Source organism: Talpa occidentalis, unplaced genomic scaffold (assembly GCF_014898055.3).
Source record: "Talpa occidentalis isolate TD23 unplaced genomic scaffold, MPIMG_talOcc4v2.1 talOcc4.16, whole genome shotgun sequence".
Classification (NCBI taxonomy): Eukaryota; Metazoa; Chordata; class Mammalia; order Eulipotyphla; family Talpidae; genus Talpa; species Talpa occidentalis.
The window spans coordinates 49,163,325-49,182,646 of record NW_023601653.1 but is presented as its reverse complement, the minus strand read 5'-3'; the positions used below and the strand labels follow the sequence as shown (position 1 = coordinate 49,182,646).

At 39.4% G+C, this 19,322-nt stretch overlaps 1 long non-coding RNA gene across 1 annotated transcript in view; it reads left to right on the top strand.

The window, feature by feature from the left end:
- Nucleotides 1-19,322, top strand: part of LOC129145974 (uncharacterized) — a 242,743-nt gene that overhangs the window by 130,133 nt on the left and 93,288 nt on the right. The gene's annotated exons all lie outside the window — the stretch shown is intronic.

The following is a 19,322-nucleotide window of genomic DNA, read 5'->3' as shown; positions in this document are numbered from 1 at the left end:
TGTAATTGCTGTCACTAAAGCCAGTGAACAGGAGATCACTGAGACCAATAGTCTAAAGAGAGGTCTCTCACCCACTTGTTGCTGGCTCCATTGATAAAGCCCAAACTTGTTGCTGCTCTTAAAATTCTAGCCATGCTAAGTCTGCTACTGCCAGCTCGCTAGGTCCCTGCCTCTGCCTTGCTGCAGCTGTGAATGCTAAGGCCGTGGCTTGGTGTGGCCCCTGCTCTAACTCTGCTGCTCTACAAGCATGGCTCCATAGCCATGCCCTGTTCGTGTCACTGCTGCTGAAATAGACCTCTGCTCAGACTGTAGCAGCTCCTTCAGCATTCAGAAGGCAAACCTCCTTTGCTCGGTGGCACACTAAGCTAAGGTCTTTGAATCAGAATTGTCCCGGGTTCTCTGGCTTCATGGGTGCAGCCACTTCAGCATAAGGTGCCATTAGAATGGCTGGGTCAGGGATATTGGTTTGGGCAGCTGTTTTCTTCCCAGTGGAATGCCAGTCGTTTCTCCTGGTGCACTATCATGGCAGGGTCTGCCTCAGGGGACTTCCATCTCAGACAGTCTCCCTTTCTACTTGACCACTTCAGGGCCACTGCAGGAGAACCAATATGTTCTCATTACTTTGAACTTCAAAGTCAAGGGTATCAGTCCTTTTCCTCCTTAGATGCCCCTAATCTTTTGCAAATGAACTTTATCTTTCATAACTTTCAAACTGTACAAATTTGTGCATCACAATCAAGTTAAAGAAAAAATTACACACAGCATCATTTAGCACTCAATGTCCTAAAGAGCAGATGTCTGTAAATTTCTAATTAACTACAACTTAATTTTAAAATAATGGTGTGTGGAGGGGGTGAGTGGAGAAAGGAGGTCAGCTCAGGGTTCTTGGATCTGGCTGCATCACTAACTGCTGTTGACTTTGGATAACTCATGTAAAAATCTCCTCGCCTCACTTCCCTTTGGCAAAAAAAAAAAAAAGGAAGGAGTGGGTCTACATAGTTGCTCTGGTTACTTCTAGCTCTAGATAATTCTATAATTCTATGATCTAAATATAATTAGCAGACAAACACACCCTTGTGTGTTGTTCAGGAAGCTTCATTCCTGACCATTAGCTTCATATTTGGTCATCAGTGTGATTTCGCCAACTCCTGATTACCCATCCACAAATGCTTGTGGATTACCCATGGGTGGTCCAGATCTTCAAAAGCGATGGGTTAGATTGGGGACTGCCCACGCACCCATCACAGGCCAGATTCACTCAAATTCAGAGCAGATCAACTGCCGAAGGTTCGTGGAGCCTCAGGTCAGGTACCCCCAGCTCCGCTTGGAAATGTTCATGTCTAACTGCCTAAAAGTTTGTTCACAAACACAAATTCCTATGGCAGTCTAACAAAAAGGCATGGAAAGAAGAGGGAATGCACCACAAAAGTCCTCTGGACTGTGGACAGGGCCTGCCTGGGGAGACAGTCCTAGGACCTCACATAAGGGTGTAGCCCTTTCGTAAAACTGCCCTGCGCTGTTGTGCTTTCCTGATCTATGGTGCTCATGTCAGATCAGAAATGAATCCAAGCCTTCACCCTCAGACACAACGTGGAGTGTTTCGGGAGGTTCCAAACAACTTTGGTTTGTTTTTAAATTTTAATAAGTTCAGTACTTCCTGGGTTTGGCCAGGCTAGACACACCACAGGACGTTCCCAGCCTGAAACCAGAAAGCGTGCAGGCTCTCACAGAGGGCAGCAAGCTTTCCATCCCACTTGCCAGACCTAAAAGCATCCCGTGCGGTTAGCTGACTCGTGGTTCTACCTACCAAGAGTGCATAATATATGAAGGGAGAGTTTATGTCTTGGCGGTGCCCTAGTGCCCTATGCGTGCGCTGGCCCCCGTATACCAGCTACTTCTCATATTATTTCTAGGAAGGAAGACTGGCCTTTTCATTCAGTGGATGAATGTGAACATTTCTTGACAGCAAGGACAATGTTTCCATGTTCAATTTACTATGAAAAGAACTCCAATAGTAATTGCTGCTGATGAGGAGGAAATTGAGGCACTGACATTTTGAATAATCCAGTTCACTGTGAGTCACCTATCCACAGTATTCAGTTCAACAACTATTTAATTGAACACTACTGCCTAAGTACTAGGATAATTATAAACACTGGGGAAGATTGGAAACCTGTAAAATTTTAGCATGTTAAGGACCAAATGGTCATCCAGGAAACCGTGGCATAGTATCTGATCTCAAAGAGGTAGGAGACAATATTAACCCCCATGAATTCCATGGCAAAATGGAAGGTGTAAGGCAGGTGCTTCTTGTCACTGGCCTAGCTGCCCGCTTCCCTTCACAGTCAAGCTTGTTTCCACCCAGTCTCTTCTCTTACCCTTCCCACCTGCAGGGGAGGAACATCTACTCTTCTAACTGATAAGGCCAAATCTGCAATTTTTAGCCCGCGTCCAACTTCCCTGTCTCAACAACTCCTTTCAGGAAATTCTCAATGTATTCAAGGTAAAGTATATCATCTCTCTTTTCATCCTTCAGTGCTACAATTCCCTGCTTCCTTTATTTTATGTCATAGTAGGGACATTACCATCTACCCAGCTAGTCAAGGCAGACAGAAATGGTGGTAGATGGGAGCCTTGGGTAGTGGGGAGATCAATCTCTAGTATTTTATTTTTTACCATGATGTCTGTCACAAAAGCCTACCGGGTTTCTTTAATAACATTACATATATACCTTCCTCTGACTTTCTTTTTTTTTCTTTTTTAAAGAACTTGAAATATTTTTCTTTTCTTTTTTTTTTTAAATATTTATATATTTAAGCATACAAGAACTGGGGTACAGACCAGATGTGTGGAAGAGTGAGAGGATTCACCAGAGACAGAGTGGAGAGCAGAACAGGCAGAAGGACTGAAAGCACTGCTGAGGGGAGAAGCGGACAAGACAGGAGAGGTCTGCTGTGCCATGCGGTATCTCCCTGGCTGGCTGGGAATTGAACCCGTGCCGCGGAGGCTGCAGACAGCTTCTCAGCACTGTGCTCAAACTGCTGCGCCACTGGGGAGGCCCCCTTCCTCTGACTTTCAACACCATTACCTGGGCTCAAGCTCTTACCATATGTCACCGATATTAGTGAAAAATCTATTATTTATCTTTTGGGCTCATTCTCTATCAACTTGTGCTGCAGGCTACTATCAAAGTTATTCCACTCCTAAGTATTTACCCAAAGGACACAGAAACATTAATTCAAAAGGGCACCTGCACCCCTATGTTTAAAGTAGCACTTTTTACAATAGGTAAAACCTGGAAACAACCCAAATGCCCAAATATAGATGACTGGATCAAGAAGATGTGGTGCATATACACAATGGAATATTACTCAGCAATCAAAAAAGGCCTTCCTGGTGGTGCAGCGGTTGAACTCTAGGCTGCGAAGCCAGTTCGATCCCCGGCCACCAGTGAGGGTCCCACATGGTGCGCAGGCCTCTCATGCTACGCCCGCTGCTCCCCTCAGCAGTGTTCTTTATCAGTCTGCCTGTTCTGCTCCCCGCTCTGGCTCTGGTGAATTCTCTTACCCTCCCACACTTCTGACTCTACCCAGTGCTTGTATAAATAAATAAATCTTAAAAAAAAAAAGATAAACTCTTGCAATTTGCAGCAACATGGATAGAGCTCAAAGGGATCATGCTCAGCGAAATAAGGCAGAAAGAAAAAACAAAATACCGGATGGTCTCATTCATAGCAGGAATTTAGAAAACGTAAATAAGGGACCAGGAAAAAGACTAATTATAATAAAGAAAAAATCAAAATCAACAAGCAACTATAAGCCAGAAACACACTACAGGGGCGGGGGCAGGGAGAGGAGGGTTTAGGGTCAAAATAAGCGGGGTAATTGTATGGGGAATATAACCAAAATGAAAATGCACACATTGTGCAAAAATGAAAAATGATATAAGAATTATATAAAATAAAATATATTAAAAAAGTTATCTTTTCAAAAAATTGTAATCTTGCTTCTTTTCCATTTAAATTTTGACTTCCCATTCCCATAGATAAACCTCACAGTGCGGTTATCTATTCCCATAGATTATCTATTCCCATAGATAAACCTCATAGTGTGACATGCACAAGCATGCATGGTCTGGACCCCACTTACACATCCACCTTCACTCCCACCCTAGTTATTCTCAGTGACTTGTGGTTCTGGAACAGCATGAGGGCTGTTCTACACTGCTGTGCCTTTGTTCCTACTGGCCAAATGACCCTTACTTTTTTATATCCAAGACTCCCCTCCTTTCATCCTCAACCACTTCATCCCTGCTTTATCATAGCACTCAGCAAGCTGGACAACTTTCACAAAGACAAGGATTTAAACAAACAAAATCCAACAAGGCGTGTTTGGGAAACTATAAATAGTTTCCCTTGGTTTTTGAACTCAGGGTGTTGGCAGTTCTCAAAGGTGTGAAACATGAAATGACTAGTTATTTACAGGTTTTAATTGGGAAATTATCTGATAAGGTTTGCACTTTAGAACTTTATTTCAATAGTATGTGAGATGCGCTAGGAAAAGTCCATAATTAATACATTGTGCATAAGGACAGGCAGTGTGGCAAGAGAAAGGAAAAAAAAAATGATTCCAGAGGTACTTATATTATAGAACTCATAAGTTGACTTATCAGTTATATAAAGTGGAGAACTTAACCACTGATTCAAAGATTATTGAGTACTAAGCAATGTTGTAGTTTCTGGTAGTACAAAATTTATAGGATAATGTTGCCTGACATAGGGAGAATTATAATGACACACCAAGTCTGGACGTTTACTCCAACATATGTAAGATTTCAATAAATTATAAAGATTGAACTCTTTAATGTACAAGTTTAGAACTAACTGAGGAAAATATTTATAAAACCATTTTCTCATGCATATTCATCAAATTCAGTTTCTTATAATTTTAATATAAAATATGGAATAATAAAAACAATAGAATAAACTGAAGTTAGTTTGTATATGAATCCATGACAGACCTTTCTAAAAAGGACACAAAAGGTATAAACCATGTAAAAAGAAAATAATTTGACTATATATAATTGAAATTCTGTTTCTAACAAAAATGCAGTAATAGAGAGATAGGTATAATGTGGGAAAAAAGGTAAATAAAGAATTAAAACAATATAAAAACTTCTACTACAGTATTGCCTACTTGCTTTAGGTTTGTTCCCAAGGCTGTCAGGAGAAACCCTGTGTGAGTACAGGGTCTGTGTGATTGCACATGCACAAAAAGGAGAAACATGAATCTTTACTCACTTTTATGAGTGTGTTAATTGGGTACCCAAGTCATGGTAACAACTATGTACCTAAGAATGCTAGAAGTTCAGAAGCAGAGATTGGGGTCCTCCCTTTATGCCTTCAGAGAAAGAAAAACACCTCATTAAGCCTAGTCCAGTATGTGTACTGAAATTATCCACTGAGACACTTGTTTCCTGACAGTTTTAAGGAACCAAATAATTTTCATCCGTTTAACAAGAAATTAACGAGAACCTATCATGTTCTAAGGCACTAGGCTAGATACTTTTACTCAGTCATGAAATCATCTTCTCAAACATGGGTAAGACAATGCCTTTGCTCTCAAAAATTTCATGGGCAGATACTTCAAGAAAAAGCAATACAATGTAATCTGTGTTTTACTGATACTGAGTGCATTTGAATTACTCTATTTCCATAATCCGTGCTGGTTATTTTTGTTTTCAGGGACGCTGGAAGAGAACATTTAATAGCTACAGCACAGGCTTTCCTTGGGTGGATGAAACCTCGGTCTGTTGGGCTGTCAGCACAGCACCTTCTAAAATGTCACATTCCCTTTCCATGATGTTTAAGAGGCAGAGGGATGTGGATTTCAGAGAGGAAGAAAGTGATGCTTATGAGCTTGGATGAGGTCATCCAAGTCACTCTGTGGGACCCTTAAAAGGAGAACAGGGCCCACGATAGACCCACACTAGTTAAAATGATGTCAGTGGAGTCAGACATTTGGTGAATGAATATATAGAATATTGCCATGTTTTTCTCAAGTCTGCTTTCACATGTTAAACCCCAGAGACTTCCAAATTTTGGCTTGAGCACATTAAACATATACTGTGGCAAGAAGGCTATAAAGATCTCCATGTGGGTGTCTTATGCCACCCAAAATGTCACACACCTAAGCCCATCCATTTCCTGTCGGCTTGCCTTCTGGGTTTCCTTCTACCAGGTCTGCCTCACCACCCCCACCCCCCCACCCCCGGCTCCAAATTTTCAAATGTCCTCTGCCCTCTCTTCTTTTGGGATGCTTCTCCCTGTTCATTTTAAAAGACTTATTTGAGACTGAATGAACTTGGTATGTTCTAGCTTTTTAAGCATCAGAATGCTCGGCGTCTCTACCTCTTGCCCTCCTCGCTCTCACCCCCGCCCCATTCCTAGTCTACCACATAATCTCCAAGATTATGTTCTATAAACACAGATCTTGAAGTTTCCCTCTTTTTCCCTTCATTCAAGCTTTCCCTCAAGACTTACCTCTTTCCAAGACTAACTCTCAGAGTTTGGGTAAAGCAAAGCTAAACAAAGCTAAACAAAACCCAGCCATTCAGAGACCAACTACAAATCTGTCATGCTAGGGAAGGGTCAAGGTTCTGACTCCTTCCTTAATTGGCTTCATGACTGAATGCTGTGCAGGGACCTGTAAACAGCAGTTAGGAACACACACCCTGCTTCTCTCCCATTATCTCCATGCCCCCTTGCAAATTTCATGTAAGCTAAGGACAGATTCAGGGATACCAAGGGTTCTTCTGACTCTCAGTGATTATTATAGAGCATATTTGGATTAGGAGTTTTTCCCAGCACTCTGGCTTATGTGATGAAGTTATGTTCTTGATAATGCCCTTGCAGCTCCAACTGCCTGACAGGTTTTTACTATTGATGCATATTTTTTCTACCAAAAGAAGAGAGGCATTTAAAAAATAGATATTTGTTCTTCCTTTCCTTCTCTTCTTTTTAAAGCTTTTGCAAAATTTTACAAATGGAACATTGTTCTGAGAGATCAGTACTTCTGCAGAAAAGGGAAACAAAATTTCTGCTGCACACTCTACCAGGGAAGGAAGCAATTTCCAGAGTCTGCATGTGTTTGCTGATTGGCAGAAAAGGAAAAAGGGAAAGAGGAAAAGAGGAAATGGGCCTGAGAGGAAGAAGGAGGACAAGAAAGACAAGGGAAGGAGGAGGAGATTATATGCTATTTTGTAATGAATGAGCCTGAGTTATTACCAGTATCAGATATTGAAGAAAGATATTGGCACCCATGCTGCAAGGTGGTCAGTTTCCCATCTTCCTCTGGGCCACACTAGTACTTCACATTATACTTTTGTACCTTGAATTTAAAGAAGAAAACAATGCCCAAATATTTTGCTGTTGGGCTTTGTACCACAATAAGAGACACAGGTAGAACATATTTTTCTCAAGCTAATTTATGTGATTTTCAGCACAATTTAAAGTGGCTTAGTTTCAATAGAGTAAATGTTCAAATGAGCATGTCAATCCAAATATTCTTAAAAGTACACAGGTCCGATGGTAAGATCTCACAGTGGTATATTTTGTTTGAACATAGAGCATGGCCTCACTCTGTTGGCTTTGTTTTTCTGATGTTGTTAAAGAAAAGAGAGGTTTTGCAAAATTAAGAGAACACAGGACCATTTCTTTGAACCTGAGAACTCTCCAGTACCCAAATACAATTAAATGCCATCTTGCTTAACCCCTGCTGATTGGCATGCCTGCAGCCTTCAGACCTGTTCTTCGTCCCTGGCTATTTTACAGCCTTATCTGTGTGGTTCTTTTCCTTGGAGAACATCCACCTGATGTTGTCCAGCTTGAGCTCAGCTCAGTGCTGTGGAAAATGTGACAGTAACAGCTCCATGCCCATTGAGAAAGAGGCCACCAGGGCACACATGTCCCCCAGGAAGCTCCACAAACATGCTTGCTGACTTACTACACAAAAGACTTTCTGAGAAGAGAAGAAATGGAAGGAAGTTAAGTGAGTAACTTCAGGACAGCCTAAAGAAATATGTAGACAAATGCTTGGCATTTTTGGAGTTTTCTTTATTAAAGACTAATTGAATTTCATTGACTGAAGTTGAGAGGCGTGTGTAGAGAGCACACTGCAGATCTGTTACTTTCCCATTCTATTTACGTCTATGAAGTGGATCATTGTAATGAATACAGATGGGCAATAAGTACAAAGTTATGGCATAATTTTTCAAAATTTTATGATCGCTTTTCCTACTTCCTCTTAGAATAATGTCCCTTCTGTGTAGGCTGTAGACCATTCACTATATCTTTAGTGTATTTTACCATTTCAGCAGATTTTAATTTATTAGAGACAGACTAGAAGTGGTGTGTAAACAATCCACAGAATTAAAGTGATTTGTAAGACATGGGTGACCGGCACCCAGATTGAGTTACTTTTGAGATCACTTGGTGAATGCAAGGGCAAGATGTATTTTCCCCCCTTCACCTCCTGCCTGCCTACTTCTTGATTTGGCAAAGATTGGAACATGGGAACTAAAGGGAAAACCAAATTAAAGCCACCCACCAGCCCATAGCAAACAGAAAAGAAAATTTCAGTCTTATGATGGGATGTTTAACAAGATGGAAAGTTTCCCTATGGGTCTGGTTTCTAAACCAGGCTTCAGCAAGGAGTCAAAGCTGCCAGCTTTGTGTCAACAAACCCCGCTTTACAAGATGAAGTATGCTACTGGTGCTCCAGCCTGTGGGGGATGATGTGGATGGAAAATGATGAACTCTTTCCTTTGTTCAGTTCTTGTTCCTTTTACTCTTCTCTCTTAGCTTGAACGCTTCTCTGGACAATGACTGATACAGGAAGAGTTGTCCAAGGACACTTCCAGGCACATTGAGCTGAGCCTACCCCAGCAGCCACTCTTCTTCGTGTTATGTCCAGGGCTGTGGTCTTTGCCTCCCAGGCACTTCCCTCCAGTTTAGGTTTCCAACCTGCCTTGGAACATGTTGATGAAGTGATTTTGATCAATTCTATATCCACCTGCTCTAAACATACTTAATGTACGTTGGCTTATGTACTGTGGAAGCACCTTAGAGGATGTGGTGGATTCTGAGTGTAGGAAGACTTCATGGGGCAAGGACATTTATAGGGTCCTTGAAGAACTAGTTGAAGCTGCAGAAAACAGAAGCTTGACTATCACAATTGACACACAAGCATATGCTCTGTCGCCTTGCTGGGTGGCAGCGTTGGGAGCAGCGTGAGATGGAGGGAAGATAACTCAAAGTCCAAGTAGTGAGAGAGAGAGCGACCTAGAGGAGTTTGCACCTATGGAGATGCAGCACCTTCCCCCATGCCAGTCTCACATTTATTTTGTATCAGGTTAAGGGGAGGTGGGCAAGTATGTGGAGGAATGTGCATGGTAAGGATGTGGATTGGGGGTGCATAATGTTCTGGCTCAAGCTGGGGGGAATAAAGAAGGGCTGTTGCCTGGGGGGGGGGGGCATTGTTGCTGCTGATCAAAATCATCCTATCTCTAGTCCCTGTTTACACTTACCTTCCTGTCTAGGTAGTCTAGCTGGTTATGCTAATCTGGCCATTAAGTCTGCCTGCTGTTTTCAGCAGATATCCTCATACCAAGACTTTTGTCCTGGTGAGAGGCCCCCTGCTTGACTACATTTTAGCTTGACCAGCAGAAACTTTGGGTACCAAGTCTGCATCCTGAGAACAAGGGGTGCTGGGGAATCCACATCCTTAATATGAATCACTTAAACAGCTTTAAGAGTGTGCTTTCATAGAGAAACCTATTTTATTAATTTGCAGTCTTGTGATTTCTAAATCTGAATATTCACATAAAAGGGGAATAATATCTGGACAGCTAGAATTCTTTGCAAGAAATATGTAATATGCATATTTCCATTGATTTAAAGAGAACATATAATCTATATTGAAAATAAAATTTTAATGTAACAAGCTTTTATAATATTGATTTAAAATTAGGGATGCACTTCAAGGTGAAGGGCATCAAGATTAAGGTGGGTCTGGGAAGTGAAGCAATGGTCCTCAAACCACTTTTTCTCAATTGCTCCTAAAAGCATTTGGAATTACCTTGTAGCCTTTGACACATTTTCAACTTGATATCTAAAAATAAGTTTAAATAGTGGCAAAGAATGCAATTTATAGCACTGATGTCTTCTAAGTGAATCACATGGAATCAAAATAATACAGCACTATCATTCATTACATTCTTCTTTTTTAAAGATTTATTTATGCATATAAGAACTGGGGTACAGGCCAGAGATGTGGGGGGGGGGTGAGAGGATCCACCAGAAACAGAGTGGGGAACAGAACAGGTAGATTGACTGAAACACACTGTGGAGGGGAGTAGCGGGTGAGTCAGAAGAGGTCTGCTGTGCCATGTGGGTAGCTCCTTGGCCAGGGATAGAACTCGTGCTGCAGATAGCTTCATAGGTTGCGTCTTAACCCCTTGTGCCACCAGGGAGGCCCCTACATTCTTCTTTTCTTAATGCATAAAACTGCTTTTCAGTAGTTTGAGTTTTTTCCCCTTGAATTTACATTTCTATGTTCCTCAGAATATTTGTTTTCTAGTATAAATTTTTAGATTTGAACTTATTTTATAACTTATTCTCTCCTATTTCTCTACAACCAAAAAATATTTAGGTCTATTTTAAAAAATTTTCTTTATAAAACCAATTTCTTTACATAAGAATATGAGTTCAATTATATTCTTTCAAATTGTTATTGTTATTGTTATTATAAAATTGTATTTTCAGACTACAAAGATACTGTAAATGGAAAAATGTTAAATAGTAAAATAAATGAATAATTTGATTTAAAATGTATTTCTATTAAGATGGATAGGGCTTTTTGTTTCCCATGAGTCTGTGTGTCTGGCTGTATTATATACTGTGACATGAACTGTGCTCAGCATTACTCTGTTGCCTTTTTTATTGTTACAGCTCCCAAGTGCTGAGCAAGCTGGTTCTCAGAAAGAAGGGCTTTTATTATAGCAACATCACTCATTTTGTCCTTGTGAGTCTAATGCCAAATATCACATGGTGATATAGCATAGAAATAATATTTTAATAACCATCTGTATTAAGTTCTTCAATTTGATTGAAAGCATCATCATTGACACTGAAGCTAAAGCTTCTAGAATAAAGAACTTGTCAAGGGAAGAAGGTCCTTGTAGCTGATCCTGAGAAACTCTTAACTAAGGAGATAGATGATTAAAGGCAGCTAGTGAAAAAATCAAGAAGGGAATTAGAACAGGGAGCCAAGAAGTATAGTGTTGTAGTGGTCTAAGAATCATGTTTTAAGCAGGTGCAATCGCTAAGACATGAAAATAATTCAGAGGATAAGCTTGAAGAGGACCAAAAAGACATGAAAGGTCCTCTGTGGTTCCCTTCCGCCAAAAGCTCTTTTTTCCCCTTGTATGTGAAAGCATAACATTTGGCATTTTTATCTAGAATTTGGGGTATTGAAGTGGTATTCTTCTATCCAGAATAATTTTTTATGCCTGAGTCTCTAGGATTTTTATTCTGATCCAGTGGCCTATTTGTCTAGACCTGGCTAATAGCAGGTATTGTATTGTTGCTTTACACAAAGTGTTGATTTTATATAAGAAAAATCCTCTGACTTTATTCTTCTCTGAAACTGTCAAAATCATATCTTTACAATCATGTTTTCCCGCCTGCAAAATTATATTTATCCATTTCATTTCCTTTTATCTTCTTCAATAATGGTTTATAATTTTCACTATAAAGGCTTTCTGTATCTTTTTATTAGCTACCTTAAGTTTTTGTTGAAATTGTGAATAAAATTTCATTTCCTATTGCATTTTTGAATAATGATTTTTTATATTTTTTGTTTATCTCTCTGATGAGATTATCTTATTAGTTTTTAAAAATGAATTGGTAGATTCTCTTGGATATTCCATACACACAGTCATATAAGCCACATATGAAGTTCCATTGACTTCATTTTTAGGTTTCATTCATTTTGTCTCTTTCTGCCTTCCCATAATGGATGAAAACTGCAATAACATGTGCATAGAAGGGGCAACACTGAACATCCTCTTTTGTTCCTAACTCTATGGGTAGACATCTGACATGACATAGGAGGAGACCTGGCTATGGGTTTGGGGTGGGGGGAGCAGTTAGAAAAGATAGGAGATAAATATTCTATATACATTGTTTGCTTACTATGATTTTTGTTCTTAATTTATTTCACCCAAACAAAATATAACCTTCATGAGGAGAAATAAGATGAAATAAAATATCACCATTAAATACCATTTTCATTAAAGTTCATTAGTGGATGCCTATAGCAGATGAAGGAGTTTTTACACATGAACCAAATACTTGTATACTGCTGAACTAACAAATGTTTGCATGTATTTAGGGCTTCCTATTTTTCTACTTTAATTTGTAATTGTGATTTACTTCATTTACAGATTTGTTGGCCTAGTCTTGGATTTCTAAGAATAATGGTGATAGGACATGATGTTTTATATTTACTGATGAGTTTCACTTATTAGTATTTTATTTGGGTTTTTGCAGATATAAATGGAATAAATCTATAATTTTATTTTCCTCTACTTTCCTTTTCTAATTTTGGAAAATGCACCTATAAAACTATCTGAGCCTTTTTTGGGGAGGATGCTTTTGTATTTGTCTTTTGTGGGAGGAGACTTTTGATCATCACTTCAATTTAATGATTAATTTAATGGTATTCATATTATACTTTACAAATTTATTGACATTTGTTGATTATATTTTCTTATTAAAAAAAAACTCAACTGTATTATTATTCCTTTATGGTTCTAGTATTATTTATTTGTAATTTCCCCCCCCCCTTTGGTATCAAAACTTACCAATTTTTGCCTGATTTATCAGTTTTTCAAAAGCCACCTGTTGATTTTTTTATTGATCTTACCTATTGTGTTTTTTCCTAATTCATGTAATAAGACTGACTGCCCTTATCTTTATTTTTTCCTGCCCTCTATTCTTTTAGGTCTGTTGTATTTTGTTTCTCTGTAATTTCTAGATCTGAGCACATTTTGACAATTTATTTTCAGTCTTATAAAAATTCCTAGCAAACATCTTCAGTCTTTTGTCAATGTCTCCCCTCTAGTATCTTTTTCAGTTTTGATTTTGTTTTTTTGTTTTCTGTAATTCCACAAAAATGTGTGTTGTTATAGGTTAGTTTTAAATATTTTCTCTCAGTACTTAGAGTATGCTTTTTTACTTAAAGACCTGTTTTTTCAAGGCAGAATAATTCTCAGTCATTACCTCTTTCTCTGTCCCATCTCTTATTGGTTTTATTAGTGTTAGATTTTTGATTTGTAGATCATTCTCTTTTCTTTTTTTTAGATTTATTTATTTGTACAAGAACCGGGGTACAGGCCAGATGCGCAGGAGGGTGAGAGGACTCACCAGAGACAGAGTGGGGAACAGAATAGGCAGACTGATGAAATACACTGCTAAGGGGAGCAGCGGGCGAGACAGGAGAGGTCTGCTTCGCCATGTGGTATTCTCGCTGGCCGACCGGGATCCAACCCACACTGCAGAGGCTGTGGACAGCTTCACAGCATGGCACTCAACCACCTGCGCCACCAGGGGAGTCCTGATTTGTAGATCATTTTCAAGGAGAAATTTTGGTTTTGTTCATATGGCTTTTCTTTCTTCTTTTTCTCTTTGTTCAGTCCCACTCTCTCCTCTCCCCTTAACAGTTTTCCCATTTTGTTTAGAACCTGACCCTATAGTGGTGACTTTGTGTTCCTGCCCTGTAGTGACAGTGGACATTGATCATGAGGCTAGTAGGCAGTTTGCCTTAGTTCCTGGTCATAAAGCTATCTTAGCCTTTCTGTCTTCTAGACCTACAATATTTTTCAAGGTTACCACTCCAAGAAATAGGTTGGCAGTTTTTAAAGCTTATTTCAACATACAGAAAACCTTTTCTTCAGGCTTTGACTTCAAGCAGGAAGGCTGGCTCAGGTCCTCTATGTTGCAGTGAAGACTTTTGAGTGTTGGTTTCCCTTAAAGAGCCAGACTCAGTGGCCATGCCTACTATTCAGTGTCGAGACAAAGGTCTTTACTTAGTGCCCACTGATGTGCATTTTAATTCTGTTTTTAATTTACTAAAAAGTTTAATTTGCTTTTGAGTATGCTCTGTCTTTTTTAGCTGTCTCTTTTGAAAGCATTTTATTGTTGTTACATGGATTAGAGAGTATAAAACTGCACTGTTTGAAAGACTTGGAGTCAATGTATAATGAAAATAAAATGAGGTTTTAAATCAAATGTGCTTATTTTTGTTTCTTTATATTAGCACCTTTGAGGGTATTTAATATATTTTTTCCCCTTAAAAAACAGTGCCATGAACTAAACATTGTTATATTTTTTCCCTCTACCAAACTACCCAGGCCCTTATCCCATCTGCCTCTCTCCTCCAACACTGCCACCCTTTCCCTTATTAGCTCTGATAACCATTGTCTTCTTTTTGCCAAGTTCAGATTTTTATTTCCTCTATTATTTATGTGTAAATATTTTTTTGGGTATTTATATTCTACAAATGAGTGAAAGCATCTTAAGTCTGTCTTTCACTTTTTGACTGATTTCACTCAACACAGTCACCTCAAGGTCCATCTGTTTTGTCCCAAATACTGCTGTTTCATCTTTCTTCACAGCTGTGTAATATTCTGTTGAATATATGCTCCCCAGTTTCTCTATCCATTCACCTGTTAAAGGGCACTTGAATTGGTTCCATGACTTAGCAATTGTAAATAGGGCTGCTATGTGCACAGATGTAGATAGGTCTTTTCATGTTATATTTTTCATGTTATTTGGATAAATACATAATAACAGTATTGCCATAATTACCCTTGCCTATCAAGTAATTACCCTTGCCTATCAAGGGTATTTAAGAAAGGCCCTTTGAGGGCCTCCCCGGTGGCGCAGCGGTTGAGCACTGGGTTGCGAAGCTGCCCGCAGCCTCTGCAGCGCCGGTTCGATCCCCGGCTGCTCCCCGGCCACCAGAGGAGGGTCCCACATGGCGCGCAGACCTCTCCTGCCGCCCGCTGCTCCCCTCAGCAGTGTACTTCAGTCCTTCTGCCTGTTCTGCTCCCCGCTCTGGCTCTGGTGAATTCTCTCACCCTCCCGCGCTTCTGACTGTACCCAGTGCTTGTATGCATGTATGTATAAATCAATCAATCAATAAAAATAAATAAATAAATAATTAAAAAAAAAAAAAGAAAGGCCCTTTGATATCAAAATTTTTGATAAAAGGTACATTGACTTGGTCTAAAAAAGTCATTAAACATCGACTTTTAAAAAATAACTAAATAATATATGATACTACTGCCATCACCTCGGCTCTGTTGCTGACCAGTCACTGGTTCCAACTTCCCTACCTACTCAGAAAGATATGGTGTGGACCACATAGGGTTATATGCAACCTGAAGATGAACGACAAACACAATGTCCTTAAAATTCATTTTACACAATGAAATTTTAAAATATACAAAAATAGCTCAAACCCACTTGAATAATCAAGAATGTCTAACATTCCATTGTAAGAAGTCTAAACAGTGCAAACAGTAATGTAATTAGTTGGTATGTTAGGGAAATTTGAGGACTTAATAAAAGGTTCTGGGAAATCAGAGAAAGTAATATCTTCATTATAAAATTAACTTCAAGAGAATTTCATAATGGAGATAACACTTTAAAAAGGATTCAAAATTCAATAACTCATAATTCAAAATTCATAACTCATTGCTTAAATCTCTCAGCCAAGCATCATTGCTTAAGTTTCTCAGCCAATCATCTGACACTTTAATAAGTTCTTACAAAGGTTATAACCTTCTTGAAGATAGACCTTATTTCTTATAACATGGTTTTTGTTTGATTATTACTTGTTGTATGAATGTATGTATGTATGAACACCTTTGTATTCATTCATTGTATTTATTCATTGTTATTAGGTGTTTACTCCTCTGAAGAAAAATAATCTTTAAAATTAGTTAAAATTGAAAATTTTCTTTTCACTTGTCAAGAAATTTAGAGCTAAATTTTATGCTTAATTGTATTATTATATAAGATTTGAAAATAATGATCTCAATGTTCCATCTGCTGAATTTTGAATCATTTTTTTTCAAGTGTTATCTCCATTATGCATTCCATGGAATCATAAGCTTTTGGAATTAACTGGATATTTATGGGTGCTGTGAAAAAGTGAATTAATAGTATTTAGACTGTGAGGGGAAAATGATGAAATTAGTTCAGGACTGAGTTCAACAGAAGTCCTGACACACCCACTTTATAAGCAGGAAGTGGCCGAAAGTATTTTTATATGTATTTGTATTTTATGTAATGTACATGAATGAGTCCTATATTCTTACTCACTTCCTTCCTGGGAACTCTTCAAATGGAATTTTATGTCTGGTTAAAAGTAATACAATTTAAGAAGGATGTGGATATACTGGAGAGGTTACAATGGAAACTACTTCATATGATTGGAATTCTAAAAACCATAGTGTGTAAAGGAAAATGGAGAGAAAAATTAGGCTTATTTAGCAGAAAGAGAAATAGTGCTAGGTTAGGAAGAAGATGAAATGAAGTAAATTGAAGATAAGCCATTTTTAACTATAGAAAAAGTAGATTCAACTTTTTGAAATATCTTTTGATTATTTTAGTTGAATGTTGAAAATATTTAGACTGGGAGGTTAAGAATATTTCCCCTAATCTTTCTCATCTACCCCCCACTCCCGCCTCTCAGTATTGCTTTGCAGCATTTGCAATACAGCCTTTCTGACCAAGAAAGTTTGGTCAGTATTCTTCAGTGTGATAACATACCCACACCCAAGAGCAGGAATTGCATTTCTGACCCTGGAATGACTGCCAACTGCCTTTGTGAATAATTTAAACATTAAAAATACTCTATTCTTCTGAAAAGTCTGCCACAGATGCCCACCAGATTTCACCGAGGTGTGAAAAGACGAAAGACTTCCTCTTTGGAGCCAGGAAAACTGGGTTCCAATCCCATCTCCTTCCATAAGTGGTGGTTAGTCACTTAACCTTAGGCTTTGTTTCTTTTTCTCTAAGATTTAGTAGCTGTGGGAAGGAATCTCTGAGAGCCCTGGGAGTTCTGACCAGCTATGACTCCTAGGAATTCTGAGACTTGACATTGCTAAGGTCAAGCAGAACAAAGAAGGAACACTATTTTCCTCCAGCTCACTGTTGCATGGGAGGGCCAGCTGTAGTAAACAGCTCTCTGAGGCTCCCAGTGGCCTTGCTGTCCTCCTTACTGAGCTTTGTCAGGCCCAGACAGTATGGTGAACTTTGGCCTACCTTTTTCCAATGGAAAGGGAAAAAGGTTATCAAGAATCCCATTGTTTGTCTCTGCCCCCAACCCCACCATATTCCCTGCCACAACACCTCAGCCTCCTTCAATACTGACACTCTTTTTTAAAAATAAGATTTATTTATTTATGCATACAAGAACTGGAGTATAAGCCAGAGGTACCAGGTGGTGCGATGATTCACCAGAGACAGAGTGGGGAGCAGAACAGGTGGATTAACTGAAATACACTGCTGAGGGGAGCAGCGGGCTAGTCAGGAGAGGTCTGCTGCACCATGTGAGTTAGCTCCCTGGACAGCCAAGGATTTAACTCCTGCTGCAGTGGCTGGTGATAGCTTGATAGCACTGTCTTTAACCCCTTCACTTCCAGGGAGGTCCCAATACTGACACCTTTCTTTATGCTTCAGTAAATAATTTCTTTATACTATGCAGATAGCTACTTTGATTGCATTCAAGGTCTCAAAGCTAACTAAACACAATCTCTCAGAGATTGGGCTCTTTGGATTCTTTCTCTCCTTTTTAGCATAGGCACACTGGTCCTTCCCAGATTGGAAACTGCTTCCACATCCTTAGCCCCCGTTCACACTTTCCCCATCAATATGATGACATGAAACCGCTTGACTCATAAATACAAGTTAGAGAAACAGAGGTTAAACCACGGACTCCAAAAGTGGTTGTGAGCCTGCGAGAGTGGACAAAGTGGGAAAATCCACAATCATGTGGCTTTCCCCTCCACCTCAAGTCTGAACCGTAACTCCAAGCTCAGCCGCAAGCTGCTATTTAAGGTAATACAAGCACTTCACCCCCTTCTGATAAACAACAATGTGTTTCGCCACAAACTACCTTACTTTCTGGCCTCCCACAAGAAAGTAGAGGTGATAACAGTGGTCCACTTTCTTTTCCTTTTCATTAACAGTGGGAAAGCATCTGAGTCTCTTTGTTCATATTGTTCTGTGTTGCTGATCTCCTGCCTCCACTGTTGTGCATTAATTATTCACCCAGTAGAGTAGTAACTACAGAGTGTACACTACGTACTAGAACCTGCTGTAGGCACTTGATGTATGTGCACACATTTAGTATTTCAAACAATCTCATGACTTGGTAATGGTATTATTCCTAGTTGACTCAAAAGGAAATAGAGTGCAGAGAGTCTCAATGACTTTTCCCAGGTCCCAGAGGTGCAGAATGGCAGAGCTTGCGATAGAACTTGAACAGTCTGCCTCCAGAATTTATGCTCTTCACCATCATGTTCTTCTGAGACAGGAAAAGATGGGAACTAAGGGGAAAAAAGATGGTGCCACAGTAATGGCACCAAGACAGACAAAGGTTTTGAATAGAACCACAAGTCATTGCTGCCTAAGATAAAACTGCAGGTACAAGTTGGTTGAGAGTAATAATCATTTATTTCCTTACTCTGATTTCCTTGTGTCCTTGAAGCTAGCCCCTACACAACATTGGGCAGGTGCCATGCCCTTCTGTTAACATGGAGTGATCATGTGAGTAGACAGGTAGAAGAGCCTGGAATTACATGTGTCAGCGCCAGTTTTCAGGGAGTTTGGGGATTCGCAAAGGGAGTTGAAGGAGATAGTTCCAATACGGCCACTTAAAAGCTAGAGACCATCATGTAACTGGGTATCTTCAAATGCTTGCCTTGGGACTCTCATCAAAGTCACTGTAATCAATCATTTTCATTGACATGGATTGTGGACATCCTTGGGCAGTGAATCACATTAGAATGTAGACTTTCCTGGTCTTTCCTCTCACCCTCCTCACCTTGCTGATTCAGGGAAGAGAGGTCTCTCGATTTTATACTAGTTTTTACTTTACTCCAATTCAGCAAACATTGTGATGAGCAACTACTATGTACCAGTGATTTCCTGTCACCAAGATAGCTAGCAGGTTGATAGAATTTTCAAC